The 26,633-nt window shown below is 46.7% G+C and overlaps 1 long non-coding RNA gene across 1 annotated transcript; it reads left to right on the forward strand.

The window, feature by feature from the left end:
* Positions 1–14,331: 14,331 nt before the first annotated feature.
* On the forward strand, positions 14,332–20,534 carry LOC118237992. Its single transcript, XR_004772145.1, has 2 exons — positions 14,332–14,689; positions 15,571–20,534. It is a non-coding gene; the product is annotated as an uncharacterized LOC118237992 (long non-coding RNA).
* Positions 20,535–26,633: the final 6,099 nt, after the last annotated feature.

The following is a 26,633-nucleotide window of genomic DNA, read 5'->3' on the forward strand; positions in this document are numbered from 1 at the left end:
TTTCATTGCAACAGAAACCAAACTGGGACAGTTGGATTTTCTTCTTCTTCTTCTTCTTCTTCTTCTTCTTCTTCTTCTTCTTCTTCTTCTTCTTCTTCTTCTTCTTCTTCTTCTTCTCCTTCTCCTTCTCCTTCTCCTTCTCCTTCTCCTTCTCCTTCTTCTTCTTTCTAGACCGGGTTTCTCTATGTAGCCCTAGCTGTCCTGGGACTAGCTCTTGTAGACCAGGCTGGCCTGGAACTCACTGAGATCCACCTGCCTCTGCCGCCCAAGTGCTGGGATTAAAGGCTTGCACCACCACTGCCTGGCTTCTTTTTCTTTTTTAGAATTATTATTGTTACTTGATGTGCTAGCTCTTGGACTGTGTTTAGAAATGAAATGATCAAAAGTGAGCAAAATTTTCATTATCTGTCTGAAAGCCTGAGCTGATGGGACATGCTAGGCGACAGAATCAGTTTGAATGGCCAGTGAGAGCAGAACAAATAAAATCAGTCCATTTATTCTACTTCCTTCCTTCTTTCCTCCTTCCTTCCTTCCTTCCTTCCTTCCTTCCTTCCTTCCTTCCTTTCTTCCTTCCTTCCTTCCTCCCTCTCTTCTGTTTTTCTCCCTTCCTCCCTCCCTTCCGTTCCCACCCCTCTTTCCTTTCAGATAGTCTCATCATTGTGCTGCTTGGGCTGGCCTTGAGCTCCTGTGTTCAAGTGATTCTCCTGCCGCAGCCTGAGTAGCAAGGACTACAGTCACATACAGTCAGTCATTTATGATTACACCCTTCTTGTTTGCTAGTTAAAGACAGGGTTAATGCTGTTGCAGCATCTTCCTCAGTATTTTTAGCTATGTTCGAAGCAAGGAAATAAATGGACATGATTTCTCACAAGAATTTTGACCTCAAATTGTTGTTTCATCTTCTATTCCTCTGAGTTGCCATGGGCCTCATGAAAATATCTGAGAATTATTTGAACTGAGTGTAAGGTGTAGACTGAAGGCTAAAGATGCTGATATCCTCTTCAAAGATTAAGAATAGAGAGAGCCAAGTGGTGAGTGGTGGTGCACATCTTTAATACCAGCACTCGGAATGCAGAGGCAGCGAGTTTGAGGCCAACCTGGACTACAGAGTGAGTTCCAGGACAGCCAGAGCTACACAAAGAAATATTTCTCAAAACAAATAGGAAGAAAGAAAAGAAATAGAAACAAAATGAAACCAAACCAAAACAACAACAAAAAGAAGGCATGACACACATCTTTAATCAAAGTACTCGGGAGGCAGAGACAGGCAGATCTCTTTGAGTTCAGGGCGACATAGTGAGTTCTACAACAGCCAGGGCTATGTTGCCTCATAAAACCAAAAGAAAAAAGAGGAGGAGGACGAAGAAGATTAAGGAGGAGGGGGAGGAAGAAGAAAAGGAAGGAAGGAAAGAAAAAGAAAGAAAGAAAGAGAAAAGGGAAGGAAGGAAGAAAGAAAGGAAGGAAGAACATACTAGCTTAGCAGAGTTAAGTCTGGGCTGGTCATGACTCAAGGATCAGCCTTTGGGAGGTGTGAGTTCTTAGGAAGAAATCAGGATTAGTCAAAGGCATCTTAGAACACAGAGCAATTCTCTTTGAGGGATTCAGGGTACAAAGTACTTTTATAGCCAGAGAAAGGGCCAGGACAGGAGGAAGGCAGTACAGTCAGCAGTGTCTGCATCATTACACTGTGTCTCCAAACACCCAGGAAAAGGCAACCTGGGGGAGGAAGAATTTATTTTGGATCGTGATTTTATAGATTTCAGTCCGCCATCCTTGGCTCCTTTGGTTCTGGGCCATGATCAGGCAGAACATCACAGCCGTGGGACAATGTGGGGAGGAAGCAGTCCAAAGAGGATTTGGGGACCAGGAACATTATCTAAAGACAGACAGTCTACTGCTTTCCTTCCACCAGGCCCTACCTCCTAAAGTTCCTAGGACTTTCCAAAACGTCACCATTGTTCGGGCACCAAGCATTCAGCACATCTTGTACTTGAACCATGACATCTTACCAAGGACAACTCCAAAGGAGCACCCTGAGAAGATGAAAGGGAGAACAGTCAAGGATCAAAAGCTTCCTTTCCACATTCTTCCCCTGTCTTAATAAATGGAATGAGAGCGATTACCCAAATACTAATTATTCACATCCTCATAGTTCCAAGGCCCAGTAACAAAAGTCATAACTATGCAAAAAGACGTTGTGTGAGCCCCCACCCTTATCCATCACTCCCCTCTCACCTACCACACGAAGCCCCTTTTGGACCAGTCTCCTGTCTAATGAGTGTGGGGATATGGTAAACATCTGGCAGAGTGATGCAAACTATTTCAAAGTCTACTTTCAGATCTTCCAAAAATCTAATGGCAGGGCACTGAGGACAACTGGAGCTGGAGAATTGCTCATTCTGCTGAACGTAGTGGAAGCATGCCAGGTCACCATGGGAAAAACAAGAAATTAAAGTAGATAGTGACCCCAGGGAAGGGGAAACAATGAATGAACCAAACAAGAGACATTGTCAGGGAAATTTATAGAGCTCCTGAATACTTTGAGATGCTCCTTCAGGGCTGGAGAGAGGGTTTAGTCAGTAGAGAGCTTGCCATGTCAACATGAGGACCTGAGCTTAGCTGGGCAGGTGTAAAACGTGGGCAGGTGACATGTGTCTGTACCCCCAGCTCTAAGAAGGCAGAGACCGGTGAATTCCTGTCGTCCCAGGTTTAATGAGATAACCTGTTTCAAAAAATCAGATGGAAGCGTTGGAGAGATGCCTGAGAGGTTAAGAGTACTTGGTTTTGCAGAGGACACCTCATGGTGGCTCAAACCATCTATAAATCTGCTTCTAGAGGGTAAGATGCCCTCTTGTGACCTCCGTGGGCTCCTGGCATGCACAAGGTCCATACACCTATAGGCAAAATACTTACACACATTGAAAACATTTGAGAAAAATAAAATGAGAGTGACTGAAGCAGACACTTGAAGAGGACTTTTGGTTTCCATCTGCACATACATGTACACACACACACACATGCTCATCTGTATACACACCAACATACTATACATACAAAGTTAATTAGTTGAAAGAAAACAAAATGCCCTGTTTGCACTGTTGACTGGAAAAGTGAAGACTGTAATGCTGTTACACAGTCATTTGATTAAAAAATTTCCAAAGCAAATGATGTATTTCTTTGCTCAAACTAAGAATGAATGCATGTTTATAATTATAATTTTTAGATGACATTAAATATAAAACTTGAAGAGCTCAGTCTTATGATTTTTGCCTCATAGTTTTCAAGTTCAAACCTTTACCCCCTCCTATTTAGTATAAAATGGAGTCTTTCAAATATTTGTCTGTTAAGGGGCCTGTCCGAGGAATTAAATAATGAAGACTCTGCTGGAAACTTCAGGGTCTGGACTACGCTCTTTGCATATGGACACCTAGCCAGCTTCCCAAGGTCAGGACCAGGGTAGGACATTTAACATGCACCTGCATGACAGGAGAGTCACTGAAGGAAATCTCTAGAACAAAGAAAACCTCTTCTTCAGAGACAAGTGTACGTCCCTTGCATTTTTCATTGCCATTATTTGCATCTCTCTGCTTGGAAAGCAAACAGTACCCTGTCAGAGCGAAGTACTTGTCACTCCTGCTGCAGGCGGTTGCCTGCCCCCTCACGCTCTGTGCTATACAAAAGGGCCTCTTAGGCTTATGACAACAGATGCCGATGTCAAAAGGAGTAGAGGATGGGGAGTGGAGCCTGGAGGTGGGCGTGGGAGGGATGAGGGCGTACTGTGATACTGAGAAGGCTGTGTCCCACCTTGCCTGTGCACATGCCTCACTGTGAGCTTTCTCTGGAGCCGTCCTGCCTTCTCTAGGACAGGATGAAAAGCATTTGGTTGCCCCCATGTGTCTCCAGGCCGCTGTCATCAGTCATTCACAGGTGTAAGCTGTCCTACTCTCCCAATTCCAATGACCATCTTTTTGTTCTTCCCTCTTGAATTTGTACCAGTCCCCACCCCTTCTCTCTTGAATATAAGCCCACTCCTGATGACCCCAATTTAGGTCCCCTTTCCCCTTGGGATAGAATGAGATGGGGAAAGCTCTTTGCTTTGAAGCATGTCTAAAAGACTACCCACGTCTAACCAATGTTGAGACCCCCAGTCCCTGAAGAGAAGGCAAGGATTGCAGAGAGTGGCTGCTCATGCAAAGGACTTTGCACATTGTCTTAAGAGATGGGTGTGCTTTCTAGTCCTCTTTTACCTTGGCACCTGATAATCTTGCTACTAGATGGTATACTTATCTGGATGGCTTATTGTCATAGGTGAGGAAGGAGAGAAAGAAAGAAAGAAAGAAAGAAAGAAAGAAAGAAAGAAAGAAAGAAGGAAAGAAAGAAAGGAGGGGGCAGCAGCCTATGGGTCAGGTTGTTCTACACTAGCCTCCTGTTTTTACCAGGGGCATTCAGCCTGTTGGCATTGCAACCATGCATCTTGGGATGTATGTGGCCTATGGACACAGGTTGGAAATGTCTTACTGGCAAGTCCCATCATTGTTTACTGTTCCTAATGTCAAACACAGCTGATACTTTGTTCATTACTTCTGGGCCTCTTTGAAGACCTGGAGACCTCCTGCACTTCTTCAGTGTTGTGGGGACTTGGGGACTCTTTCAGGCTCCAGATCTGGAGCTACTGGGTGTCTCCTTGTCCCTGCCTGTGTAACACCTGAGGTAGGACAGAAGGGCCCTTGAATCTCTTTGGAGGCTTTCTCATTTCCCACTGTTTTCAAGGGGCACTAGCCACGGACTCAGGAAGGGCTAGCCTGATCTGCCGCCTCTTTCCCTATGGCTTCAGTCTGAGTATCTGATGACATCTCAGGGTGAAGTCATAGAAGCTTTTGCATCTTTAATTAGCAACCATTCCCCTCCCCCTTTTGAAACAAGGTCTCACTTGGCCTCCGTTTCCGTCACCACACCTGACTGACAGAATTTCACACCCAATGCTGTGTGTGTGTGTGTGTGTGTGTGTGTGTGTGTGTGCGTGCGTGCGCGCATGAGGTCAATGTTGAGTATCTTTCTCATTTGCTCTCCATCTTTTCTCCTCTTCCTACCCTCACCCCCCTTCTTGAGACAGGGTCTCATGCAGGCCAGGCTTGCCTCAAATTTGCTTGGTAATTATGGATGACCTTGAACTCCCTCCTGTATCGACCCCCTTGATGCTAGGAGCATAGGTGTGTCCCCTACCCAGTTTATGGTATAGTAGAGATCGAACCCAGGACTTCATGCATTCCCAGCAAGCAATCTACCATGGGGCTACATCCCCAGCCCTCCACCTTGATTTTTGAGACCGTTTCACTGGAGTTCACTTGAACTTGATCCAGCTAGAGTGGCTGGTCCAGGGACCCTCTTGTTTCTTCTTCCCTAGTGCTGGGGCTGCAGGTGTGCGCCACCAGGTCCACTTTCTATTGACTGAGCCATCTCCCCAGCCCAGGACTTCACTTTTGAATCTTAAAACATAGATACACAAATGCATCTTGGGTGCTTCAGTTCCTTCTGCACATCCTTCCTTGGGGATGGAAATAATCTATCTAGGCCAGTCACGAGTTAAATGGAGAGTCAGAATGCCAGATACCATTGACTGTGTCAGTGAATACATTGTCCCCACACAACAAGTGAATGCAAGATGCTACCTCCCACTAGTTCAAAGAGAGAGCCATGCTGGGAAGGCAAAGTCTGCCCTCCATGAACCCACACTGCAGGCATGGAACCTCAGTGTGCCCCATTCTGATCAAGTTTAAGCCTGTCTGCTCAGTCTGCTCAGCATGACTCAGGTAGACATCCTTGCCTTTTGTAAATACCAGTACTTGGTGGTTTCACCTTTCTGTGCACATTTATCTGGAAAGGCTTTGCCGTTTGTTGTGAGTAGTTAAGTTTATCCAACGTACAAATCTCTTAAACCCATGAGCTTAAATGTTTGTGGTCGTGTGGGCTGTGACCAGTGTCAGGGGTGGCACTGGGTCAGTCTGCTTTCTTTAAATCTTCTCCAAACACTTTAGGTTTGGCAAAATGAGGATTGTGCCTTGCCAAGGCCCTGTGCCTGCAATTTGTAAACCTCTGTGTATTTTCAGGGAAATGTAGTCCATATGTTTCTGATTGATTTACACTTAACTCATCTAAACGTTGCTTTGCTAGTGTTATTTGATGTCCAAAGGGCCTCAGAGCCTGTTTACATCTGTCTAAGCTGCTTTCTCCCCCTTTAAGACTCAGGAAGATATGTTTTGCCAAGAATAAACTAAGTTGAACCACCCTATTGCCCCTCCCCCCTATACCCCCCAAGTTTGGAACAGACTCAGGTTGCATCTGAAATAAAGACCTGAAGAAGCTGTGTTTGAAGTTGCCTGAACACTACTGCATACTTCATTAAGAGGAATTGGAGCCCAAGGCATCCCTGCTGGGAGAGGTACCATTGCTGACACCATCCCCCAGGGCAGCCAGCTTTCTGGGCCAGCCCTTTCCCTCTCAGTCCTGTTCTCAGCAGTGACTGGCCAGTGACCTACCTCTATTGTCTCTTCCCACAAGACCCTGTCACTCAGAAGAATGGAATAGATTTTCCACAATGAACAAAGAATCCAATTCTTGGATTCTCTCGCCAGATTGGTGATAACGGTCTTGTCAAGCAAGACTGTGGTTTTCAAACAAAACAAAAGCAATCTTCAGTGAGTGCTCTACACCACGGAGCCCTAATTTTAGGTAGTTTGCATTTGCCTTGCAAATGAGCCCCCAAATTACTAAGCCACAACCATTTAAAGCCTTCCTGCCCAGTGCCAGAAGGATTGAGTACACATGGGGAGTGAGCACACTGCTCCGCCATTGTGCAAGTGGATGGGCAGAGTGTTTGAATTCATACAGTGCCTGTAGTTCTGTAAACAGAAGGGAGAGGGGACAGGCTCACTGCAACTCTGTGGAGCACCATGGAGGGAAACAGGAGGGTTCATTTGGAGGAAGTACTTGGTTGAGGATTGAAGCATGTGCAAGCCAACCTTGTTTAGAATAGACATATTTGAGACAAAGAACTAAATGATGAACCATTGACTTCTCGATGCTCAGTTTCGTCTCTGACATTAATATCACTTGTGGGGGCGCAGTCTGAAATATGTCTATTGCTTTTTAGATGCCAGAAGGTATTGGGAAGCAAGTCCTGGGTGGGAGGGAATGCTGAAGCATTTAATGGGGGAGGGGGAAGGTGGTCCCTAATATATCACAGCAAATGGGGACAAGGACAAGAGACAGCCACGGTTCCTCATCACAGGCCTAAGGATTTTTGTTTCTGTATCTAATTCTTTCCTGTTCTCATTAAGTATAAAAAGGCTTTTCATTTATTTATTTATAATACATATATATATATATATATATAATTTTGTGTGTGTGTGTGTGTGTGTGTGTGTGTGAGTGTGTGTGTGTGTGTGTGTGTGTGTGTGTTGAACAGGTGCTCCATGGCATGCCTAAGGAGGTCAGAGGTCAAATTCCAAGAGGTGGCTCTCTTTTTCCCCCATGTTGGTCCTGGGGTTGAACATAAGTCATCAGGCTTTGTGTCAAGTACCATTACTCAATGAGTCCTCTTGCCAGCCACAGAAAAATCTTAGTCAGTGTTAATTAACACTTTGGTCTTGATTATTTTCTGGCAGACCAAGGGAGGGAGCTGTGTTTATTCTGTGGATCCCTCCAGCCATCTGGAGGAGTCAGAGACTTGAAGTGGAGTGGACGCTGGACCATTCAGGGCAATGGGACAAGTGGCTAACAAGCTCAATCCCTGCCATGTGGGTGAGCTCCTCAGGAGCCCTCAGAGGTATGTGGAAGCAGAGTTCACAGACTGGCTTCTCTCTCTGAGCATTAGGGGAGAGAGAGCCAGGCCTTGAAGCCTGGGTGGGGGCATGGGACTACTGGAATCATGTCTTTTTTTAGCTCTTGCATGGGACCTGAGTATACCGAGTTGAACCAAACTAAGGAATAGGTAGGCTGTTTCTAAACCCCATGAGAAGATGGCCCTGTCAGCAGCCACAAGTGAGCAGGGTGGTACCCAGCCTGTGTCACATCCCTTGCCCCAACAGTAGCACTCTGTGCACATGTTAGTGTGATCCGATCAGCTATGCTGAAGCCAAGGAGTGTGTGACCAGCAGTGAGAGCTGAGCTGTCATTCACCAGGTCAAACCTCCTTGGGGCTTAGAGGAGAAACTTTTCATCTTACAGTCACATGTCACCCAGTGGCTCCTGGGGTCCTATTTTGTTTTTTGTCTTTTTCACCTTTAAGTTATAGATTTTTGGGTGTTTTTTTTGGGGGGGGGAGTTGAGACAGGGTTTCCCTGTGCTTTGGAGCCTTGTCCTAGAAGTCGCTCTGTAGACCAGACTGGCCGTAAACTCACAGAGATCCATCTGCCTCTGCCTCCTGAGCACTGGGATTAAAGGTGTGCAGCACCACCTCCAGGCTGTAATTTTAAAAAAAGTTGTGGTAAAGTGTATATTTTGTCCAAGGTACTGTGTTAGACCCCTTTATATGTGGGGTTCAGTTGCATTAAATACAATGTGATTGTTGCTGCCACCCAACCTGTCTCCATCAGTTGCATTGAATACAATGCTATTATTGTTGACTGTCACCCACCTATCTCCAGCATGGTTCTCATCCCAAACGGGACATAGGTATCTGAAGCTTGTACCTATCAAGCAACACCTCCTTCCACCCCTTCACCCCGCCCCCGGCCCTGGCCTCCACAGCTGTCATTCTACTTTCTGTCCCTGAATTTGACTAGCTGCTTCATGTAGGTCGAATCACACAGTATTTGCCAGTTGGCTTATTTTGTGGCCCTGCCATGTTTTTATCAATGTCTGACGAATCAGACATTGCCCTCCCTGACATTTTCATTTGGAAACTGCAACTAGAAAACCAAACCAGATCGGTGACCTATCCAAAACAAACATGGGTGGCAGTTATTGTTGCAGCCTTGTTCTTTATTCTGTAGTCTGTTTAAAGCCTAGCATTTTCTTTTTAGCCTCTTACTACCAGCCACTCCTCATACAGGCCTTCACACTGCAGGCCTTTCTGTAAGGCAGCTCCCTTGGTAACACAGGAGGGTTTAACATTCTTAGGGATTGGACCTAGTGTTTGTGAATGTGAGTTTTCAGAGCCAGTGTCATGCTCACCTCTGTTTGGCTCATCCCAACCACTGGACCTCATTGTTGCTGGCTCAGGAAGCAGACACCTTCACTGCTAGTCTCTTCTTCTAGATGCTTCTCTCCCCTAGGAAGTAGCTGTCTTAGTTAGGGCTACTATTGCCATGAAGAGACACCATGACCAAGGTACCTTATATAAGAAAGCATTTAATTGAGGGCTTACAGTTTCAGAGGGTGAATCCATGGTCACCATGGCAGGGAGCATGGTTGCAGGTAAACATGGTGCTGTAGCTGTAGCTAAGAGCTTATATGCTGATCTACAAGTTGAAAGGAGAAAGATGTAGGGGTGTGTGTGTTGGCCTAGCATGGGCTTTTGGAGCCTCAAAGCCCACCTCTGGTGACACACCTCCTCCAACAAGGCCATACTCCTAATCCTCCACAAAATAGCTCACCAACTAGGTAGGGACCAAACATTCAAATTCATGAGCCTACGGGGCCATTCTCATTTCAAGCACAACAGTCTCTCTGCTCAGATCTTGGTGTGAAAACCCCTAGACTTTCCTTATCTAATGTGTACTGATCTAAACTCCTGAGTCTCTAAAACCATTCAGGCACATCTAGGTCCTTCAGGGATACCGCCAAAGCAACACCTGCTTGCACAATGGCTATTCATCTAGGCATGGGACACACAGAATTTGTGGGAACCTGCTGGGGTTGAGGAGAGGGTTATAGGTAGGAGGCATGGCTGGAGTGAGAAAATGCCCAAACATTTTAAAATCTAAAGCTAATGCCAGCCAGTCAGAATCTAAGTTATTTTTCTTGGGTCCATTCTTCCACGTGGGGAGTTTGACAGTGGTTTTAGGTCCTGAGGAGTCCATGCCTTTTGACCTATGCTGGCTGATTCATCTTCAGAACCCTGAACTGGTGGTGACTGGACCTACAGCAGAACTTTCTGGGGCTTCTCTTTCTTTCTTTCTTTCTTTCTTTCTTTCTTTCTTTCTTTCTTTCTTTCTTTCTTTCTCTCTCTCTCTCTCTCTCTCTCTCTCTTTCTTTCTTTCTTTCTCTTTCTTTTTTCTGAGACAGGGTTTCTCTGTGTAGCTTTGGAGCCTATCCTGGCACTCGCTCTGGAGACCAGGCTGTCCTCGAACTCACAGAGATCCGCCTGCCTCTGCATCCCGAGTGCTGGGATTAAAGGTGTGTGCCACCAACACTCGGCTGGGGCTTCTCCTCTTTCTAATCTCCAGTCTACCTGTCTAAGTCCTTGGTGAGGAAGGACAGGTCCATGGTAACTGTAAGAGTTTCTTTTGGCATTTGCAGTCAGGAGACCTGAAAACTGGTCCTGGGTGTCACCAGCAGCGTGCAGGCTGCCTCACCCTTCTCCTCACACTGCTAATAGCCTTCTCTCAGAGTTGGCAAGTCAAGTGGGATGGGGGTAACCACATACTTAATGACACGGTCTTATAGTGATTAAGACAGAGATTAACTGATTATTTTATCTTATCCCCCAAGAATGTGGATGGTGCCCAGTTCTACATCAACTCTGCGTTTCTCTCTTCACCTAATTTTTTTTTTTTTTAAGCCCAAAGAATTAGTTAGTGCTGAAGGATTCTAAAATGTGCTCAGGACCAGTGGCTGAAGGTTGGCTGCACTGAGTGTCATGTGAAGGACTTTGAATGGTGTTTATTTTTAATTGCTTTTGTGTTTTTGAGACAGGGTCATTCTATGTAACTCAGGCTGGCCTTGAATTCATCATCCTCCTACTTCAGTTTCCTGAGGGCTAGGATGGCAGGCATGAGCCACACCAGGCCTGGCATGAGAGACGTTTCCAGTGGGTGCTGAAGAGTCTGTTTTGGGTAGCTTTCCTAGTGGTTTGGCATTGCGCATGGTGGGTGTTTGGGTGAGCTCTGGTCTAGACATCGCTCTGCCATAGGCAAGAAGGTCTTTCTGGTGTTCCAAGGAGGTGTCAGCCATCTGTGTTTACAGACTTCAGCCAGGACTCCACCCAACTCTGAAGCCCTCCCCCGATGGAGTGTTATCTCCATTTACTGGTGTGTACTTCCCTCTGCAAAGATTATAAGTGGTTTGCCACCGTCTTCCCGCAACTTCTGGGTCTCCTACCTCCCTGGTTCCCATTGCCTACCTGTTCTTCTCATGGTGGGCTTGTCATCTGTTTCTTCTTGCTATTCTTTGAAGCTCATGTTTTCTGCAACTCCGACTCCAGCTCTTCATTCCTTCCCTACACTTTCTCCCGTCTGGAGTCTGGGTTTATTTTTCTTCCTGCCTAACTACTTCTAATATACTAAGTCAATAAACAGATTCTCTGTGGTTACATATGGCAAACAGCTGAGATTTACAGTCGAGAGTAAAATTTCCTCATTTGGGAAAAACCCATCATTTCACAGATTTTAAAAGTGGTCATTCTGGTCTCCAGGGCAAATAACAGTGTTTTATAACCTTTCACAAAAGCTTATGCCTTGATTAAATTTTTATTATGAATTATTAATTAAACCAAGGAAATGCAGAGGCCCAAAACTTTGCTTAAATTTGCTCCAGATTGAGACACAAACTAAAGGCGGCAAGAAACCCTGAAGGGGAGGTTTAATGATGAGCAACACACATAAAGCTATTCCAGCACTTTCATCTGCCAAAGGCTCCAAACCAGCCATGGAAATGAACCCACGTGCCCAGCCAGAACCCAGTTAGAAACAGGCCTGAAAGAAACAGGACCTTCGCAGCCTCAGCTGCCTTCCCTGGCCTGAGTGTCCTTGGTCTATGGAGCACTGGGCCTTTAGAAACTCAGATTGGGCTCTGTGTTCGGGTTCCATGAAGTGTTGGGCCTGTAGAGACGCTGAAGCTCTTCATTTTGAGAGTGGCTGTGACTCGGCAGAGGATACCTAGTAAGCAGCAGAAAAGAAAATCAGCCTGCCGCCTTGGAAGCTGGCCCACAAGCCAGGTGAAGTCGGGTACCACTCTCAGATCAAGTGATTGACTCAACCAGGCCCATCCAATGTGACTGCACAGGTTGCTGGTTGCCAAGTGCATTAACAGATGCAGACATCTAGCTCCTACATCCGTTACCATACCCTCCTTGAGCAAAGAAGTCTTGCCTGGGGGTCAATAGGACATACAGGGATGAGTAGGAGGGTGGGTCTGTATTCTCCCAATAAGGGCATCTTCTTTCTTGGAACAAAGAATAAAGGTTGGCCATCTAGACTTCAATCAAGAGATGCTGGCCATTAAAAAGCTCTCAAAGGCTGATGAGATGGCTTGATGGGTAAAGGTACTTGTGCAAACCTCTTGAACTGAGTCCAAACCCTGTATCCCATGCTGGAAGAAGAGAACCGACTCCTAAAAGTTACCCTCTGATTACCCATCACCACACAAACACACGCGTGTGCGCAGACACACACACACACACACACACACACACACACACGGGGGGGGGGTGTTTTGTGAGTTGTGGAACAGCCCCTGATTCAGGGCTACTTTTTCCCCCTCCCACGTCCTCTGGTCTCTTTGGCTCCAATAGGAACACAGGAATTAAAGATGCATACTGCACATCTTTCACGACATTAAAAAAAAAAAAAGGACTCCAAAACTGGGCATATTGGCCCATGCCTTATTCCTAGTGCTTGGGAAGCAAAGGCAGAAACATCAGAAGTTCAAAGTCAACCTTGTTTATATAGTGAGTCTGAGGCCAGCCTGGGGTAACACAACTCTATTATTGTATCATTATTACTATTACTATTACTATTATTATTATTTTAGAAAATGAGAGACAGCCATCCAACCCTTTGGCTGTGGACAGCCTCGCAGGACTTGATGTCTGCACTTCCGAGCTGCCTTCTCATTGGGCTGTGCCCATCAGGAAGCTTACTTCTCTGACCTCAGAGGACAAGAGGGTAAAGAACTTTCCATCTGCCCCAGGAAGGGAACACTACCCCACACCTCCCATTATCTTTAGGCGTTCCCTAGTTATGCCCAAGAGATACCTCACAGAGACTGGCATTTGTTTGGAGTTTTCCTAGACTGAAGCGAGTGCTTGAGGCAGATTGGCAACACCACTTCTGTGCGTGACATCACATAAATGAGTTGGAAGAACCCTGTAAAGATAAGAGCAATGGTAGAAAGAAAGAAGGGTGCCGTTTCCTTTCTAATATCTGCTATGAATCACAGCCCCAAAGGAAGACAGAAAACAGACAGTGGCGTAGGGCTGAGGAGCAGGGCTGCCATGGGGGAGGGGACCAGATCCCTGAATGGTGTCACCAGAGGCTGTGTAGAGTGGGAGGTAGAAGGCAGTCGGGCTGCCCTAAAGGGTGGGGTCGGGGGCTAGCCTTGACTGACATCTAGTTTTGTAACTGTAATTGCGTACACTGTATAAATCCATCAGCACTGGTACCCGCTCAGTGTGCCAGCACCTAATTAATACTTAATGTGAATCCAGAACAGCCAGGAGCCTGGGGGAGTGATGATAACCCTTCCACCCCCAATTTGGGGATTACTTCAACCCTGGAGGACTCCTTCCAGGAAAATCCTTCCCTTCCCTCTCCTCATCTACCCAAAGTGAACGTAAGGGCTGAGGTTCCTAGCTGGAGCTTCCTGGGGTAGGAAGGTCTCTTTGCAGAACCTGCTTGGAAAGGCCTGACTCTCCATGGGTGCAGCCGAGCTATGGGCCTCCATGGTTCTCCTGGGGGGCTTTTAAAGGGTGAGAACGTGGCAGCCAGGATTTGGAGTAATCACACTGTAACTCTAGTTTGCTATCATGTTGAATGGCTTTGCTAATGGGGACCATGGCTCCTAGGCTGGAGGATGAGAAAGTATGGAGCTGAGGCAGGGGATTGTTCAGTATTTCACACTCAGTGTTCTTGTTTGATGAAAGCCCCTACCATCCTCCATGAGGGCGTCTGAGCTGGAGAGTTTCTGGTGGAAGCTAGGAGCTGGGAGGGAGGGGGCCAGACATGGTGTGGTCACTTGTGCTCATTCTTCTAACAATGGTGGTGGCGGCTGGAACCCAGGATCCTGCATGCTACAATGAGCTACACCCCAAGCCTGGCCTCCCCTCTTTGTGACAGGTGAAAGATAGGTGTTCCATGAACCCAGGGGAACTCAGTGGTCCCTTCAGTAGGTAAGGGTCACATGTGTTCCTTAGCCAACCTGACAGCGGGAATGGGTGTGAGGATGGGGAGAAGTAGCTGGAGAATGAGAGGGCTGTTTGAGGAGGGACCAAGCAGACCTGAGCAAGAGGGACAAAGGAACTGGCTATTGGAGAACCCTCTGGCCTCTCGTGAGACTTGTAAGGGCTCATCTGGCTCAACTGAGTGCTTTGCAGGTTGTCCAGAAGGTCTTAGACACCGTTCAGCACAATCCACCATGCTGCTGAGGCCACATGTGGGTCCAGAAAGTTTTGACTTGCATTTCATCACCTGGTGAGTCTGTGGGCCCGCAGCGCCTGCTGAGCCATCGTGCAGCTCCTGGTTTTGCTGGTGAAGGTTTAACATCCCCTTTTCGTCAATGCAACGGAGCTGAGGAAGGAAGGATTCATGAGGTAAAATGACCTGTACTAGGTGACCTTGGCGTTGGGGTCCAGTTTCGCATTCCCTCGCTTTATTTATGGAACTGATCGATGCCTTGGGCAGACTACCTGTCCGGGTAAGCAGTGAGAGAAAGTTCTAGACTGGCAAGGCCCACCACCGTGCACCCTTTGCTTGCTGCCCCCACTTCCTTCTTTCAGAGGTGGCAGTTGCTGGGCAGCATGACCTCTGAAGGAGGAGATCAACGGCCTCAGATAGGAAAACTTTATCGCTGAGGTTATTGCGAGTGTGCCTTCCTCTACTTCTGTCCAGATCTGAACCGGTAGCCAGATAAACTGCTGTGTTTATCAAGTCTAAACAATTGTCAGAACGCAATTAGCCCTGGGAGCCCAGCGGCTCCAGAGAAGCAATGACTACAGCTGGCTTTTGCCGAGGATCCGTGCTTCTGGGCACACCCTCATCACTACTCCCTAACATGCTCAGAACCTCCTTTCCCCCCTGCCCTAAATTTTAAAGGGATTTGATGTCCTAACACATTTGTTTTGGTGTTCTTTGCCCATAGTGGGAAATAAAACCCGATGGCTTTTATAGGTGGATAAATCCTTTTAAAAGGCCCCTTTGTTATCACCGTGGCGTTTTGTGCACTAAAACCGAGTTTTAAGGGACCAGTGAAACCCTAGAATCACAGTTTGCTATTTCTGGAAGGGCCCTGAGTGCTTGGTCCTCAGCCCCTTCCTGGTGTAGACAGGGAATCACAATGCAGAGGACCTGGGACTTGTCAAAGCAGCATGTTTGTGAACTCTGGGCAGATGTGGGTTGGAAGCTTGGTGTGGCCGCTGACCTGGGCCTGACCTTGGATAAACCCCTGGAGCCACTGTTTCCTCATCTGTTGCAGGGAAATCCACAATCTGGACCTCACAGCATTGTTGGGAGAGAGGAACACTGTTTCCCTTGGTCAAGGTCACACAGATAACCAAGCAGGGCCAAAGCCAGAACTGTGGAATCGCATCCTGGATCCCAGGTTTTCATTCTTTCCACTTCGGGGTCTCGCCTCGTCTTCTATTTACCATCAAATAAAAGCGGATTTGCCTTTGTCCCTCCCGAAGTTCACCATGTTGCACCTCCAGATGGTCTGAGGCGCAGTTCTGCTCGGGGACTCGTGTTTGTACGATGACAGCATCTATATTTTTTCTGGATGAATTAATAATCGACTTGCCATTGTATTGAGGAAAAACCAGACATCACCTCATGGTCTCAGAAAGGGAGCGTCATTTTCCCCGTTCCTTCTGGCAAATGTGCTACTTAGATTTAGTGGTAGCAGGAGAGGTCTACGTGAGTATTTGCCCAGCTGAAGGGTGTCACTGGGCTACAGCCAGGAAATAGCCCACTCCTACCCCATCCTGTCTCGTGGCTTTAGAGATTGGGGTTCTGACTCATGACTAATCTCAGTTTGAGCCCTTTTTCCGGGAGTCGTCTGGGCCTTGGACACTAGGTGGCGCCACAGGAACGTCCTGGCTGTTTGAGGCTCGGCGGCCGCTGGCTAGGACGCCTGGCCCTGGGAAATCCTTCAGGCTTTCCACAAGCTCCCTCAACCAGATCCCTGCCATCCATGCCATGGCTCCAGCCTTAGGACATCCCCGGTGCTGCACGGCAGGCAGGGTGAGCGGGATCACGCCCTGTTGCTGTGGCCCAGCATTTGAAGTACCGAAGGGCTGAGCTCTTTTATCTGGGGTCTCTCCCTGCCCCGTTATTAATTACTCATTTGTCTTGAGTGGCAGCAGCAGGAGGTCTGGAGTGTTGAGCAGGAGGCTGTGGAGTCCTGCAGACCCCCACCCCCAGCCCCCTGCCTGGGACTGTGCAGTGGTGAGGGGTAACAGCGGCCCAGTTGTCACCAGCTTCGGGCACTGTGTCCCACCCCTCCTGAGGCCCAGTGCGCCCCTCGAGCTTCTCAACTTTGTGCTCACATCGGCCCTTTTCCCTGGGAATCCCAGATTCCCTGTTACATCTCAAATCACACGGTGGTTTTCCCAGTGGCTGTCCCCTATCCTTCCTGTCTGTGTCGCCACATCCTTTGCCCCATTTAGGCAGCTCTTTGGCCTCTTGGGATCTCGGACTCGAGTCCCTGCCCTCTACTGCAGCCCACCGTCATTCTTCTACCCTCCACCACTGGAAACCCGGCCTCTGCCACCCTGAGCCTATAGCCACCCTCGTTTCTTTGCCAGGAACCCTCTGTGCAGAGTGCTAATGTAAGACACTGGAGTGGGGATGTCCCCAACCCACAGCACGCTGCCTTGCCTTTGCACTCCGGAGAACCTGACTTAAATTCTGGGGTGCCTGGTCCCTTTCCTGCCTCCCAAAAGCACACAGAGGTATTACGACATCTGTGCCTAGGGCAGGAATGGGACCAACATGCGCTTTGACCAGGAGAGCAAAAGCATATGGGAAGACCATGAAGGGTTGGGTTGGCAGGAAAGAAAGAAAAGGCAAGGTTCCAAAACCGGGGCTTCCGTGTGTCTGCCTTCTGGCCTCTGTGCCTTACCCTCTGCCACAGCAGAGTCAAAAGATGGCGAGTACGGTGTTCTGTGTGCTCAGTTTCCTACGGCTGCCTATCTCATGGGAAGTAGATCCTTGCTAAAGTACCCTAGGGGTTAATGATAAGAACTCAGTAAACAGTCCCAGTCACTGCCAAGCCGAAGCCCCCACCCTGCCTTTTACCACATTGACCTTGCAGAAATCAAATGTCACGTTTTATGTACCTTTCCTCTCCTGGCCGGAAGGGAGGACATACCAGGGCTCTCATATGTGGCCATGCACAGGAGATATAACATGCAACACTGAGCACATTCGTTTCCTTATTCCTGCAATGGAGCTTTAACCAGATCCTTGCCTTCTGGAATGTTCTGGAATGTTAGATGCTATTGTTAGATACTATTGGGATGACTGCCTGTGGCAGTAAGTCTCCATCATCATCTTCTATGGAAATCACTATAACTGGGAGACCTGGTAAACCATCCTTGGCTAAACCCCAGATATTCCTTTACCTATGAATGTCTATACTGCTGAAACAGAAGTAAGGGTCTTCCCAAACCTGAGCTTTCTTCTGCAGTATGATCCACACACCTGCTATTAGGGGGTGCCTGTTCTTGGTTTAAGAATTTGGATATTAGAACTGGAATGTAGCTCAGTGGTACCCGCTGGGCCTAGCAGGTTCAGGGTCTGGGCTTGATCCTCAGCACTGCCAAAAGGGTTGTCACCTTCAAATGCTTCAGGGAGCTCAGGAGGTCTCACTAGCTAGTCCGTGGATGAAGCCAAAGGACTTGATTGGATTTCTGCTGGGATCTTTTCCAAGACAGGCAAACCCTCCTTCAACTTGGGTCTGTGAGCACCACTGTGTCTGTGAGAGCTGTCTGCCTTAGGTAGCCGTCTCACAGCTCTTCCCTCTGTCCCCACCCTCTGGTCCCTGGGCCATTTATTAATGCTATGAATGAGACTGAGGTGGCAAGCCACCACGAAGTGTGAAAGCCGCAGATTACTGATGCTTTGCTTCAAGATGACTCCTTTGCTTGTTAGCCAACTTTAAACAGCAATATTAAAACTGCCTTGATTATTTTGAGAAGGTGGCCTGATTAGAAGCTATATACTGCTTCGACATATATGTTTATACGTAGCACTTTAGATAAAATACATATTTATAAGTATGCACGTGTGTGTGTGTGTGTGTGTGTGTGTGTGTGTGTGTGTGTGTGTGTAGCAATTTAATTACCTGGGCTAAATTCTTAGAAGAAATACACAGGAGTGAGCCCCTTCTCTGTTGCTACATTCAGAGCAGAGCCCACCACAGAAGGGGGTGGTATTGGTAGCCTTTGGAGGACTCCACAATGGAAGTCCCGATTGCACAGAGCCCTGCGCCAGTGTCAAGAGACAGTGTCTTTGGCACAAGCTGATTCTGACCTCTGCTGTGCTCTGAGGAAGTTCCTTTTCTATTGAGCTGGGCGGGCTGGGGAACAAGGGGGCAAGTCCTTACCACAGCTCTGAGAGACATTGACTTCATGCTTTTGTTTCTGGGGCTGGCTGTCTAGCCTTCCTAATGAGCAAATATGTTCTCTTTAAGGAAACAAACAAACAAAGCAGAAACACCAATTCATCTGGATTTTCTTCATTTGTTTTAAATACAAACAAACAAAAGGAGGGTGGTGATTTCTTCACCAACTATCTCCAATGCAAGTTGCCTCGTCGCTCGGGGTGCTTGGATGGTGCTTGTCACCATAGGACCCACAGGGCCAGTTCCAACTGTTACTCAGTAAGGCTTCTTTCTTTCCAAAATTCCCAGTGTTCCTTTAAGGCCCATTTAGCTGTGGGTTTTGTTTATTCTCCCGGCAATCAGCATTTAAAATAAGACAAACAAGCGTTTTTTCCTGGGCTGTGAATCCCTGACGGCCAGCCTCCACCTGCACACCTGAAGCCTTCGTGTCCAATTGAATTTCCCAGTAACCTAGAGCCCCTTCAGAGACCTGGCCCCTCTGCCTATCAGGCTGGGAATAGAGAACTTGAGCAGCGTAAATGCAATTTTAAGAATTGCTAATGACGCTAGAAATCTGCAATGCAATTAGCGTCATTGGATTTGGCTCTCTTCCGAAGGCACAAACCTCCTTGTCATACTGCAGTGGCAGAAGAGGCAAGTGGGCTTCGTGTGCCCAGCCCAACCCTGGGTGTGTTGGCAGCCCTTTCGCACCAAGATTGAAGCAGTTGCTTTGGCTTCCTCTCCATCTCTTGTGTGGCTGCTGACTTCTTTGTCTCTTTTCTGGGTCGTGCGGGGGGGGGGGGCAGTTAGATGCAGGGTTGGATTGTAACCTTCCATATCCAATCTTCCAGTAGAGTCACTCTGTTATCTAGGAAATTGGGCCCCACTCTGTGAGCTCATTTTGCCTCCTAGTATTTCAGTTCAACCTTGATTTCTCCTGTTCTGGACCAGTAATTTTGGCAGGGTTCATTGTCATCTCTGCAGTGGTGGGGACCTCCCACCACCATTACCCACCATAGGAGCTTTCTCTCTCTCTCTCTCCTCTTTCTATCTTGCTCTCTCTTGCTCTCTGACTGTCTCTGCTTCTCATCCCCACCTTGTTTCCTTGTCTTCTTCATGTTCCACAGGTGAGGAGAATAGAAAATGGTGTGTGGAGAGGCAGAAGTACAGGCGTTGGGGCGGAGTATGAATGTGAACTATTGGACTAAAAACAAACCCTTACTTTTTCATAGGAAAATTATTTTTGCTTCCTGGAAAAATAACACAGGCTAAGCATGCAAATCCTGTTAGCTGCCTAATAGGCTGCCAAATGCCACAGATGATCTTAGTGGGTCTGTTCAGTTCAACAAAGGTTTCTACTCTGGGGATCTTCTTTCAAATACAGAGGCCCAAATCAGAAGCTCACAGAGGGGAGCTGTCCCTCCAAGATTCCAGATGTGTCTACGAGACAACACGTTATGGGGCAAATTGATTTCACCCTTGGGAAACTGGAGATTTTTCAAAGTTATGTCTGTGAAGCTGGCTAATGCAATTCCCCATTAGTACATTAAAGTGTGCCCTTATTAATTCAAACATAAAGGCAACAAAATAAGCTGTTAAATTTAAAATATAATACATATATAATGAGGAGAATGTGTGAAAGCCTTATTCAAATGAAAATACAGGAGTGTTTGAACTACTGAGGTATCTTTTGTATTGAATTATGAGCATATGTAATAGATTTAATTATTAATTTCCCCATTGTTCTATGCATACAGACAGGGTTCAAGGCACAGTCATTCTCGGGCTTTCATAGATCTAATTTGTATAATTATTGCCTGAATAAAGAATTGCTCCAATTCCTAGCTCTCTTTCTTTCTTTCCCCCTTCTAAATACTGTTTCAATGCCGCATTCCAAAAGGCGAGCACCTGCCACTTCTTCAAAGTCAGCTGATCATTTGGATGATGGACGGCGGCCGCCGATGACGTCCCCTTTCAAGTCTCTTTGTCTAAGTGAATTATCGTGCGTCCTTTTAATTTTATTGAACAAATTACATTTGTCAAGGTCTATCTTTGTAAATAAATGATAACTAGAGACACATGGATGCGTATTTCTGCTGTTCAAGGGCTCTTGTTCCATTTCTGGAAGCCAGATGAACATGGAACAAAGGAGAAACTTTCCTCTAAAAGCAATTATCTTTCTGCATTCCCATCAGTATAATTATATTGCAGGGAATTTTAAGGAGCTGTAGAAGTAGAATTGAATGCTTAAAAGTGTGTTTGCTGAATTGCTATGCAAAAGTTGAACAGGCTGTATGGCATCAGGCAAAATAGTAGCTCTCTCCTGGCCGCATTTCCCTAAGTTCAGAGTGTGCCTCAAGGATAGAGGCGGAGTGGGGTGACCTCGGCCATGTTGAGGGGATCCTGTGTTTCTTGAACAGAATCTGTAATGACATTTCTGGATCCCGAGGGCTGTTGGCAAGGTGACTGGGAATGTAGACAATAAAACCACCCACTTCCAGTCTATCTGGAAGGCTTCTGATTTGCTGATTGCTCTCTGCCTAGAAGAGAAACCTACTAGCTTGTTAAGTAATCCACGGATTGGGGATAGAATCCAGAGAGGACTGTTCATCAGTGGTGGTGGCAGCACTTACTTTACCCCCTCAGGCAAAGCAGCGGCTGGCTTGGAGAGGTATTGAATGTGGTTTGTGTGGCTGCTCTGTCAATAAGGCATGTCAGCCAGGGTCATTTCTTCATCATTGGCTTCCCCACAATTTAGTGAGCTGTAGCTAAGAAGTAAATTGTACTATTTTATCACTGATGGCTCAGAAGCAGTGTAGTGTGTGTGTGTGTGTGTGTGTGTGTGTGTGTGTGTGTGTGTGTATGTGTATGCAAGTATCTTTCCTTAGGACATGCTTACTTTTTTTGAGACAGGGTCTCTCCCTGGCCTGGAAGTTGCCAAGTAGGCTAGGCCAAGTGAGCCGCAATGATCTGTCTGTCGCTGCCTTCCCACCATGAGGGTTGGCAATCACTTTTGCCAGTTTAAGAACCACAAACGGACAGTTTAGAGTGGAGATGGGCATTAGTGAGAGGAAGCAACAGAAAACAGAAGAACCATGGCAGATCTATGGAATGACACTGTAAGCTAGCGATTCTGAGAAAAAGAAATCTAGGAAGATACGAGAAATCCTTGCATCTTCAAAGAGAAATGGGCAAACTGGTGTATCAAAAGCCTGGAAATGAGATTCCAAGTTCCAGCAGGTGGTATGGGGCAGGGGGCAGAGCACAGGCCAAGGGTAGGGTCTCAGCTGCAAGATGAAGAGTCTGGGCTGGGTGATCAAATGGCTTATATTTAGATACTGTGACCAAGGTCGTAAGTTCCTGTCTGAGATATTGACCTCCAACAGGAATGGTAGAGGGGAAAACCCCGTACTGGGATTGTATGACTAGAGCTTCATGAACATGTTGAAGGGAAAGACAAGTTTATTCTCCTAAGGAAACTAGTCTGGAGGCTTTGCTGTTTTGCTCTGTGTTTTACTGTCCTTTTCCTGGGATATCAGCAGTATTAGTAATAAGCAACCCAATGAGTCAAAACCAGTGAGTCATCGTGGATCAGGAAGCAAGTGATTGACACAGTAGGTTTAAAATATTGACTTGGGCATCCCAGTTGTAAATCCTGCTCTGCCAGGAGAACTTGAGCATGGCATGAGTTGTGCAGGGATGGGCATGGATAGAGAGCCACTGCACTCAGCTGAGAATGGAATCTGTTCTCGTAGAAAGTACTGGATGCTCTCTCTGCCTTGCACTAGGAATAGGGGTTCCTTGGCCAAGACTACAGAGGTGAGTCTGATGGTGAGGCCAGGTAAGCACATCCAAAGTCACTGTCTGATGGTGAGTCTGGGCAAGCACATTTGAGACTATAGGACACAATGACAAGGCCATGGGAGAGTGAAGCTTGCACTGATGTCTAACAAAGTGGGGTATGCAAAGGACAGTGGAAGAAAGAACATGGAGGACAAGGGGCATAGAGAGGCAGGTATGCTGAGGAGCTGCTGATGCTTCAAGAGAGGGCCACAGGGGAAGGATGAGCAGGAGGGGAAGGGAGGGTGGAGGGAACCGTCCTGTGTCAGATGAGAAGGGCTGAGGACCCACCTAGAAATACTCAGCACACAGTGAGTTTGAGGCCAGACTGGCACACACAATTATAGGAAAATGCCAAGGAGTCACATAGTGCCATGGCTTGACCTCAATCACCCTGGCAGCCACAGCTGATTACTGGGGTCCAGAGCCCAGTGAAAACAAAAGTCCATATTCAAAAGCTATGCCGAGGTTCTTTTAGAGATACAAGAATGAGGTAGGCATGGGGGAACACAGCTGCAGACTGTGCAACACTTCCCTCATGAATGATGTCTGTCATTTAACCCACAGCATGCACGTTATTGGTACTGTACTTTAAGGTGGAGAAATAGCTCAGAAACCAGCTCTCCCCATCCCCAATTCCTCTAGGCAGAGGAAGACTTGGAGCCCAACCCAAGGTACTTGATTTTACTCTGCCATGAGAGTTGGCCCCTCTCATTTATCCCAGGCACCTGTGTAGGTGCTGAAGCCATACTGGTGGAGGAGTCAGAGCTAGCCTGCTCTCTCATAGAGCACAGACCTTAGCAGGGCCTTGGGGTCACGCCTAATCAGAAGTTCTTTTAGGGTCAAGGACAGACTCTTTTTCTCTGTCTTTATCTGTGTGAATAGCACAGTTTAATCCACTTAACCTAACAACCTTCATCACCTTTTGTTTTGTTTTATTTTTGAGACAGTCTTACTATGTAACCCCAGTTGGCTTAGAACTCATTATATAGACCTGAAATCTACTTGCCCTTGTCTCCAAGTGCTGGGAATAAAGGCATATGTCACCATGCTTGGCATCATCTTGTTTTCTGAGATCAGTGCAACCTTATTGAGACCTGGAGCTCATTTATTAGGCTGAGTTGGCTGGTCAATAAGACCTAAGTATCTTCCTGTCTCTGTCTTTCTGGTATAGAGATCACTAGTGCCTGCCTGGTAATGGGTTTTCACAGGGGTCCAGGAATCAGATCAGATCACCATGTTTTTGTACCAAGCACTGAAACATCTCCCTAGTTCCTCTCATGCCCTTTTAATGAATTACAGTTTTATTAGCAAGGCACTTCTATAGTGACTATAGGGAGAGAAATAAACTGTGATACTGGGTTATTATCAATTTGATATAATCTAGAATTGCCATGGAAAGAGGCCTTTGGGCATGCTTGACTGCTTTAATTGAGATGGGAAGACCTGCCCACTGTGGGTGGTATCATTTCCTAGGCCGGGGATCTTAGACTGTACAAAATGGAGAAAGTGAGCTGAGAGCTAGCATTGTAACTCTCTGCTTCTTGTGTGTGAGTGTAATGAGAACAATTCCCTACATCCCTTGCTGCTGTGGCTTCCTTGCCAACAAAGAACTATAACATGAACCAAAACAAGCCCATCCTCCCTTTGCATTTGTCAGGGTATTGTTAGCACAGCAACAGAAAAAGAAACTATGCCAGTATCTTACATGGATGTGTGTAGTTAAGTCAACATCAAATCCTAGACCGTTCATCTCCACATGAATGGACAGAGGTCTGGTTAGTTCTTTCATTAAGAAAGAACATGTGATCTGTTTTAAGAAACATAAGTCTTGGCAGGAGACTCAATGCTTCTGATGAAGAATGGATTTCAAAGTATTAAATGGTTGCTGAGCAGTAGTTCAGACAACCAAACAATATGGGTCAAAGACACTTACCTGGCTAACATCTTGGCCCCTCCCAGTGTCAAATGGTGTTAGCATGAACTAGTCTGTGCCTTGGTGTACTGCCCCAAGACGGACTGACAGATGGCTTTGGGTGATAGAATATGAACATTCAGGGTGTGGCAGGACTGATGGGAGTCAGGAGACTGGGCTCCTTCACCACTGGAGGCTACCCACTTAAGACAAGGGAAAGCCAAGTCATCTCTTTTTACAGGATGCAGCCTGGTCCTGATGCTATCTCTATAGCCTGCCATGAGCCAGAAAGCCTGGCAGCATGTGCTGTGAAGACCAACAATCCAGCAGAGGCACACAAGTCTGCACACTGTGGAAGGTCTGGACCTTGTCTCTGCATGTCTGACCTGATAGCTAGGACGGGGCTGAAAGTACAAGAGCTGGTGGGTTGACCTAGAGAACTCGTCTGTTATAGGTCTGAGGACCTCAGGGAGTCAGGAAGCCTGATGAAACCCACAAGGCATCTTGGAATGCAAAGACCATCTTGGGACTAACTGGAGGTCCTTGGTCCCTTCATTATCCTTCTAGGCTTGACAGGGTTGTCGTCACATACCCAGAGCTTCTTTGTTGTGTGTTTGCTCCATGTGGTGTGACTCTTCCTAATGGCCTTTCTTTTCTGGCCTGTGGCATCGTTGTGTTGTCAAAAAGTCCCTCTCCATAGTAACAGACGCTTCCACAGAGTTAACACCTCAACCCATTAAGCTTAAGTGCTTTTCAAAACATTTTATTATTGGTTGAGTGTTTGTGAGGCAGCTTACCTTGGACTCCGACCGCTTCAAGAGGTTTGTGCCTGTCTTGTGTTCCACAGGAGCTGTGCCACAAACCCAGCACATTCCAGCACCCTTCCCTTCCTCCTCTCCAGTGTGGGAAGGCCATGATGAATTTTGAATTCAGTTTTTATATTATTACTTAGCTCATTGAAAGAGGGATGCCTCTCTCAAAAGGCAATTTCTTAAATTGCATTTTGTGGGGCTAGAGAGATGACTCAGTAGTTAAGAGTGCTTGCTGCTCTTGCAAAGGACCATTGTTCAGTCCCCAGCACCACTCACACTGGGTAGTTCATAAATGCCTGTAACTCCAGCTCCAGGAGTTCTGACATTCTTTTCTGGCCTCTGTGAGCACTGATGAACATATGCTCACATATTTACATGAATTTCTAACGTCTTTAAAAAAAATTGTACTTTACAGCCAGGTGGTGGTTCACACCTTTAATCCCAGCATGTGGGAGGCAGAGACAGGCAGAACTCTGTGATTTTGAGGTCAGCCTGGTCTAGAGAGTGAGTTCCAGAATAGGCCCCAAAGCTACAGAGAAACTCTGTCTCAAAAAAATTAAACAAAACAAAATGGTACTTTACACGGATAGAATATGCCCACTTGGGTCAGACGATGCTCGCACAGGCAGTGAAGGATGTTGTTCTATCTAGGAACAACACATTGGACTGTCACCTTCTGCATCCTTTCTGGTCCCTCCCTGATGTCAGGGTCTCTAACTTTGTCGGGGGATAAGCATCTGCATATGTATTCACACCTCAGTCACTATGAGACAACTTGGCTGTCCCCAGGGAATAAGCTTCATTATATAATATCTTGCTAGAATTACTTAAATAGGCACACCAGTGTTTTACTCCAGAGCCCTGCATTGCAAGTAAATTTGATCTAGTTGTTAGGTATTTTCAGGGACCTGTCTTGGTTTATGTGCATGGATGGATGTTAAACAGCAAAGGATCTTGATGTACAGCAGACACAACGGAGGAGACATTGGCTGCAGTAGAGCCATGGCAGGCTTCTTGACTTTTTTCCCTCCTGAAAATAGTATGGAGTTTGCAATGTAAAAATGGATGCATTTAACTAACAGGATAGGTAGCTTAAGCAAATACTAGGATAAAGAACCATGATAGCAAACCACAGGACACACATATAGCAGGTGAGGTAAGTGCCAATCACAAGGAGATTTTGATTTCAGTCCCTTGAAAAGGAACTACAAGATAGTGACAGCATCTAATCTTCAGATGGGTAGATAGTGTGGCAAGGAGGCTAATGAATACTTTGTAAATTAACCGGTGGCTAACTGTAGTGGCTTCAGGTTACCTCACTGCTTTGGGTTGTGGCTAGAAAAGCCATTGTGAAACAGTCTAGAATAGGA

The sequence above is a fragment of the Cricetulus griseus genome, assembly GCF_003668045.3.
Source record: "Cricetulus griseus strain 17A/GY chromosome 1 unlocalized genomic scaffold, alternate assembly CriGri-PICRH-1.0 chr1_0, whole genome shotgun sequence".
Taxonomy (NCBI): domain Eukaryota; kingdom Metazoa; phylum Chordata; class Mammalia; order Rodentia; family Cricetidae; genus Cricetulus; species Cricetulus griseus.